The sequence below is a fragment of the Camarhynchus parvulus genome, chromosome 7 (assembly GCF_901933205.1).
Source record: "Camarhynchus parvulus chromosome 7, STF_HiC, whole genome shotgun sequence".
Classification (NCBI taxonomy): Eukaryota; Metazoa; Chordata; class Aves; order Passeriformes; family Thraupidae; genus Camarhynchus; species Camarhynchus parvulus.
Genome location: NC_044577.1, coordinates 15463722 through 15471139, shown reverse-complemented (window position 1 = coordinate 15471139; position 7418 = coordinate 15463722). Strand labels below are relative to the sequence as shown.

At 46.9% G+C, this 7418-nt stretch overlaps 1 protein-coding gene across 6 annotated transcripts in view; it reads left to right on the top strand.

The window, feature by feature from the left end:
* Positions 1–3289: 3289 nt before the first annotated feature.
* The window catches only part of OSBPL6 (oxysterol binding protein like 6), a 98068-nt gene continuing 93939 nt past the window's right edge, over positions 3290–7418 (top strand). For 3 of the 6 annotated variants that reach the window (XM_030952002.1, XM_030952001.1, XM_030951996.1), the window contains exon 1: positions 3768–3864. The gene's annotated coding sequence lies outside the window, so the exon portion shown is untranslated. Of the gene's footprint in view, positions 3670–3767; positions 3865–7418 lie in introns of those variants that run through there. The other 3 variants (XM_030951998.1, XM_030951999.1, XM_030951997.1) reach the window with 2 other exon arrangements.

Genomic DNA, 7418 nt, shown 5'->3' with positions numbered 1-7418 from the left:
ACTCCCCTAATCTAGGGCACATCCAGTTTCCATCGGCCGGTGCCTGCCTTTTCTTTGCACAGCTTCTGCCTGCTATGAGCCTGCCTCCCAAGGTCTCCCTCTGCCTCATTTGTTTATTATCACACACTCTTAAATGCTCTTTGGTGCTCTACTTCATGCTTTTTCTTTAAAGCACTTCCATTCACTTGTTATTACTGCTGTACTCTTACAGATTTTCATAATTCAATGAATTTGCAAAAATGCAAGGTGTAATTTACAAAAATCTTTATTAAAAACGTGTCTCTTACATATGCCTTGACTAAGGGTACTGTTTTGCCAAACACACACTCCCCTAACAATAAATGACAGCACTGAAACAACAATATTGCTTATTACAGGAGAAAAAGTATTTTCTTAAAGTTCTGTAAGTAAATATTTTCAATGTCCACAGATCTGCTTATCCTCAGCATAGGCCTGCTAAGCAAAGGTTTCATTTTATATTCAGTAAACTTCCCTGCTGCCTGATGTAAAGAATGGGAATGTTACAGTTATCTAAGAATCAGTTCTGTGAATAACTATAAGTTCTATGTAAGTTCTATCAGTTAAGACCTTGGAAGATGAGGGTACCTGTGTGTATACATGACACTTTGTCATCCATCTTTGTTTACCAGCTATGGACCATAACTTATTTTAAAACAATATTTAAGCTGCCCTTCCACGTTTGTTTCTCTTTGGTGTAAGTATAGGCAAATGAGTGAAAAAAACAAACCCCTTTGTAGAACAGGCACTTAAGAATTTGGTATCAAGACCATTAGAGAATATTAAAGAATAAATTGTTCAGAAATAAGTGAGCTAATTAACAATAGAGTTTTCTGGAATTTCTTTCAGGTCACAGAGGTTGAGTAACCTCTTGTCTGAAATGGTGTTTTTGAATGAACCTTAAGACACCTCTACCTCCCTGCTCTGTTATTTATTTCTTTTAGAAGAAAAATAAGTTACTACATTACTGGCATTATTGTTTGTAAGAGACTTAAAAATCATTATTGTGTTAAATACTGTTATGGTCATCAAAGGACTTTGCCCACTATGGCAAAGTCTCTAAAGAAGATGCAGGAAGCCCACCCTGCCTGAATCTGGGAAACTGAACTGTGAGTTAAGATACTTAAGTAAGATAAAGGTGGTACTATTGTCCAGTTATCTCAGGCCTGAGGAGAAGTAACCAAGGCTGGGGAAGAAGAGTGAATCCACAAGCAAAGCCAGCTCAGCAGCTGTGCTGGAACATCCGCTCTGGCTGGGTCTGGCAGGGGGAGCTGCAGTTACAGATTCCCTGAGGCGAGGTTTGCACTCTTCCCTCCGTGGCCACGGTGGATGGGTAGAGGTTTTGGGGATGTGCTGAAGCCTCTGCTCCACGTGAGACAGAGGGAATGAACACCCACCCTTGGAGGCTGCAAGCTGAGCTTTGAGCCAGATGAGAAGCAGACCCTCCAGAGAAGGGATGGTGTTTTTATCATGCCAATTGTTGTCCAGCATGCAACTGGCCCAGTTGTGCCCCCTCCTCGGGGCAGGTCACATCCACAAGGGACATTAACAGTCACACACATGCATCCCTTGTGATGAGGCATAACTGGCTTGACTTTGCTGATGTCTGAGGCAGCTGTCATGTGTAAACCATTCCAGACCCCCAAAGCACCCCCAGACTCATGTCTGAGGCATTCCACCAAGGGACTGCACAAGATCCATGACATTGCAACAGATCCAGTGTAGCAAAAGAGTGTAAAACATCCCTTCCCATGGAGGGGAGGTGCTTGGGTGTTCCCATGGACCCCTGAAGGTGTTAACCCATTGAACTCCACATTTCATGGCACCCCCCCACAATGGAGAAGACCAGAAGAGGAGTAACTGTCTCTGGAGGCTGGATCCACTGGATCACTTTCTATCACAGTGATGTGCCTCTGTCATTCTCTTCCCTCCTGATGTCCCCTGCTAACTTTTTTCTCTCTCCTCTCCATTTACTGGTAAATAATGTCCAAGGTACTACTGACATTGGCACATTGCCTCGTTTGCACCTTAACTGGGGGAGAGGCATCACGCTCTAATAATCCAATCTTAAATGTGTCTGATAATGTATGCGGCTTCATGCTTAACATTTCTGTGGATTTTACCTGAAAACTTACTCTGACACTCACCAAAGTCCCGATTAATATTCTTCCTTCTCCAGCTCTTGGAAACTGAACACCAAAAAGAAAAAAAAGAAGTGTTACTTAATGAATGTCCTAGCTTTATTCAACCACATTGAAAATGACACTTTCAGGTTCAGCTGAAAGAATAAATCTTTTTTTCCAAGAAGCTTATCTGAGAAGTTACACAAAAAAATACTATGTCAAGGGATCCTTCTATGGAGGTCTCTGCTTTAATAGGAAAATGACTATGGCTTTGTTGCACAATGATACTCCCAAATCTGGAACTGCCAGTTTGAGAAATAGGAAAAACATAAATCAGCATCACACAGCCTGTCTTTGCCTAATGAGTAGTGTAGGTTCAAAAATTTATAGAATTCTGTAAATCTACTTTTTTTCTGCAGTATTTGCCCTTTTTCCCATTCTCTTATTGAAATTTGCTGGCAGTGGCATCTGGTTCTCCAGGGATTTAAATTGATTTTCTTGGACGACAACATCTATTTCCAATCTTGTTACTGTGAACCAGAGAGCAGGGCTGAGGTGGGGGATGTAAATAGTCCGAGTAGAGTTTGCTAGAAGAGGCCTCAGAGCCACCTCTGGAGGGCAGGAGGTGCACCAGCCCTGGGGACAGGGAGTGACCAGGCCCTGCCCTGGGGACAGGGAGTGACCAGGCTCAAGCAGAAGGACCAGGGTGCCAGAGGCATGTCACAACCAGACCGATGAGTCTGCAAACTGCCTGCTCCACAGCAGGGTGACCTGTTCCACTCCATGGGCTCTCTACACAAGACAGTCCAGCTTCCCCTTTCCAAAGCTGTGTTTAAGCTATCAAGGATGTTGAAAAAGCTGTGATGGAGGACCTACAGGGGAAAAAAAAGCAATTCCCCATCCCCAAAAATCCAACCTACCAAAACAAAACAACCCCCAAAAACCTAATACAAATTAAATCAGAGGAGTCATTTCTACGGCAGCTTTCTGGTGCATGTAATGTGTTTTTTTACAACCTCCCACTATCCGCTGACAAAGATTGATCGGCTAACGTAGCGACCACTGCGGGAGGGTGACGGTGCAAGGCTGGGTGTCGTGCTTGTGTCACCAAGCCTGGGTGGGGAAAGGCGCTCGGGCTGCTGCTGAGAGCCGCGTCCCTCGGCGGCACCCCTTTGTCTGGCACCGCGCTCCCGCCCCTGGCACGGAGATCCCTCTGCTCCAGCGCAGCACGTGCTTCCCCGTTCAATGCCAGACCCGATGCCATGACCCAAGCCCGTTACGCGGTCCCCGCCGCTGCCCGCCTTCTCCGTCACGCCGGCAGCACTCCGACTCGGGGCTTGGCTGGGCGCACCGGGGCCGGCTGCGGGAGGGACGCAGAGGTGCCGAGCCGAGCCGAGCCGTGCCGAGCCCCGGCACCGCCCCGCCGCTGCGCGCAGAGGGCCGCAGCCGCGCTCGGCGGAGCATCCCGGCCCCAGCCCCTCCTCAGCGCGGTGCCGCACCTGTGCCCGGGCCCGGGGCGCTGCCGCAGGTGGGTACGGCCGGCCGAGGGCACCTTGGCCGGCGGGCGGGGGGGGGGGCGGCGCGGCGGGGCTGCGGCTGCCCGCCCCTCCTTTCCTCCCTCCCTCCGTCAGGCGGGCGGGGAGCTGCGGCGGGAGGGAGCGGGAGCGGCGGGGCGCAGCTTCCCGGGCCGCAGCGGGGATGCGCCGCGGATCCCGGCCAGGAGGTGGGCGCGGAGCGGCGGCGCTGGGGGCGCGGGTGCGGGCCCGGAGCGGCGGAACGGGCCGGGCCGTGCGGGGAGTCCCGGTCGGGCGGCGGAGCCGGGCTCGGCGGGCGCTGCCGGTGCCGGTGCCGCGGCGGGGCCGCCGGGGGAGGCGGGAGCGGCCGGGGCGCGGCGGCCGCGAGCCCGGGGCCGGGGCCGGGGCCGGGGCTGGGGCTGTGGCTGTGGCCCGGCCGTGGCTCTGAGGCCCCGGGGCGCAGCCGGAGCATCCGGACCGGGGGGGCCGGGCCGGGCCGGGGTTACGTAACGGCATCCGTGCGGAGGGATGCGCCGGTGGCAGCCCCGGCTTCCCTGGCGCTCCCCGAAGTCGTGATTTTTTCCGCCTTTCCCTGCAGAGCAATTTAAAATGCTCCAATAAACTGTGTGCTCTCTGAGGTTCAGTTGCAGATTAGCTATTGCCAAGTTGATGCACTCTTAGGGATACCTTTTTGCTTTCGTTCTGTTTCTCTCCAAAAAAGGCAGCAACGGCCTGTGTTCCCAATTTGCTAGCAAGGCTGCAGATCCCTTCCAAGTACTTGGAAGATACATTAATTAAAATTGATGTTTGGAAATCATGTGTTTGCCCAAAGTGCTGATGCTTAAAATGACTGTGTGACGTGAGCTTTGCCATTGGCTCGTCATTTCATGTCAGTTTCTAATTGCTGTCGTGTGCTGGGAGGATACATTGGTGATTTTCTTCCCGAAAGCTTCAGCAATGCAGGTACCATGGACTAAGAGTAACTGAAACAAAAGACCTTGCTGGACTTCTCAGCAAATTAGGAAGCCAAGGTCAAATAGCAAACGTCAGTGCAACTTGTATGGGGTAGCGTGAGAGAACAAAAGTATTCACAAATCTTGTTTGAGAGTTTAAGTGAAAAGTGATCCTTAAATAGACTATTACTCAGTAGATGAAAAAAATTGCTTAGTGAAGGTGTGAGGAAATTGCTATTTTAGGACTACAATTAACTATATCAGCTCAATTTTAATGGAACTAGTACATTTAATTGCATTCCTAACAGATTTTCTGTTCTCTAGATGATTAACTTGCAGAATGATACCAGCTCAAAGATTAAAATCTCATCAAGTATCTAATGGTTTCTCTACAGTGTAATTGTGTTTGGTTTATAATAGTTCTTTTCTAATAACCAGCCTTTGCCCATACAGCTGTAGATACTATAATTAGACTTTTTATCTTGGTGTAAATTACATGACCTTGACCTTTAGAGGTTTAACAGACGTCATTGTTATGGATCTTATATGTTTAGTGAAGCATTTTTATGTATATATGATAAATACTGATTTCTTTTCTTTTTGTTTAAAAACTACACAAGGAGACTACTTTATCTTTTCTCTACACCTTGGATAAACTAACAGAGAGGTGTACAACACTGATTATTTGAAAACTGTAACAGTTTTATACTTAAACCACCTTTTCTTTCCAAGTACATGGCAGACTGTATATCTGGAAAACAGTCTTGGAGGGTTTATTACTGAAGATTCCCTAAACATTTCCCCTTGCTACGGAAGGCTGAAAGAGGCACCCTTTGTTGTACTGTAGTTCATCAAGCATGCTTCTTCCACTTCCCATTAATTTGCTATTGCACTCCCAGATCCTCCAGAGCGCTTAGGGCTGTACTGTGGGGGGCCTTGGCTGCAGCCTTGCTTATTGCTGGGATATTTTTGCTCTTAGCCCATTCTGGGAGCTTATTCATAAATACCTGTGATGTGAACACTGGTTTGCATATACTTGTAGGAACACCCATGGGGTTTTTTCCAAGTGCTGGTGTTGGAGGACTGTACTCTGTGTATTTATATGCTCAGATGTGTTTTTGTACAGCCATCAAAAGCACAGCTTTACTCACAGGTATCGGAGTTGCTCTGCATCTGAGAAGCGATTTGGACATTATTACGTTAAATATATATTAACTATTACATTATTACAAAGCTGCCGTGGCTGTGGAAAGTTAAAGCTCCGTGACTTGTGTGACAGGGCAGTCCCTGGCCTCCTGCTCTATTGCAAATGGTGGCAGGCATGAGACTGCTCTCCTGTGCCACTTCTTTCTCCAGTCCACTCTGGAGATGAGCAGAGAATGTTCAGATTACTTCTTCCTTTATTCCTCTGGCCCAGGTGTGTGTGACTGAGCGTGTGTGTACCCCTGGGTGCTGTACATTTCAGCTGAGCCACAGCCTACGGATGGATTTCTTAGCGTGGTGGAAGTGAATGTACTTGTTCTTGCAAGTACATGGGACATCAGCAAGGGTTTTTCCCTGGGAATTTATGCTTCTTTACAACGGGGCTTTGTCTCAGGAGAGCTGTATTTCTTAAGGGACTTTAGTCAGCCTTCTGTGCCTGGGCCATGCTGGAGAACCCGCTGTCCCTGCAGTGGGAGACAGGAAGGAACTGCCAGCCCTTTGCTGCTAAAGATGTGTGTGTTTATATTTTTAATGTTTGTGTATGTATAAAATGAGCCTGTCCTAATGGTTTAATTAGCCCCTCTGCCTCATGTATAGAGCAGCAAATACTTGTACATTACTCCTGCATTTTCTAATATTTTTTTTAAACACCGAACAATTCAAACAGTTCCTAGAGATTTCTGAGAGTTTGTTTTTGTTTTTTTTTTTCTTTTCCTTGTAACTAAATGTTTTCTGTTTTGGAAGCTTTTAACTATCCTGGTATGGGAAAAGGCAGCGGTTTCTGTAGATAATTTTCATGGGAAATGTTACTCTGGGTAATTAGACTTCAAAAAGGAATTTCTCCAAGAATTTCCTTCAGGCTTGTGTTTCTTTCATAAGCTAAGTTTAATGAGATTTAAAAAAATCCTTCACAGTGGAATACTAAAGTAAATGCTTACTTTTTTTGGGCATGTGTGTGTGTTTGTGTGTTGAATTTGCCATATCAACGTAGGTGTTGAAGGAAGCAAGCAAAAAGTACAGTATGGTTGTGAAGGATGCAGAGGTGTTAAAATGATGCATTGGATCCTTTACATCAGTAGAGTAGAGCATAGATCTGTGACTGCTTTGTTATGAAAACAAGTCAACCCAAAGTAGGTAACATTTGTCTAAGAATGATCTAAAGATCGATTTCAAGAAACCTTATCTTGGAATGTGATACACTTTTTCAGCTGATGAACTGAAACATTTCTCAACAGAAAATCCAACCAGCTTAGGTTGCCCAAAGAAGAGTTAGTATGAAACCTGTGCCATGGAGTGAAGCCTACCTGCTCAGACAGAGGAGGCCTTGGCCACATCTGCCCAGCAGCAGCTGACCTGATCAATCCTGGAAAATGAAAAGAATAGAAGGGCTTTGCTCTGTAGCAGTTCCTGCTTCCTGCAAAATGTTTGCAGTGGGAGCCTAAAGAGTTACAGAAATCTTGGTGGTGACTGCTAATTGACCTTAGATATGGGCAGTGGAATTGGTGGGACTTTCATGGCTCATGCTGACGGTTTAAATGAGAAAGGGCTAAATAATAAATAAATGAGATAGGAAATAAAGCAGTAGCCCCAGGTGTGGGGGAGCATGA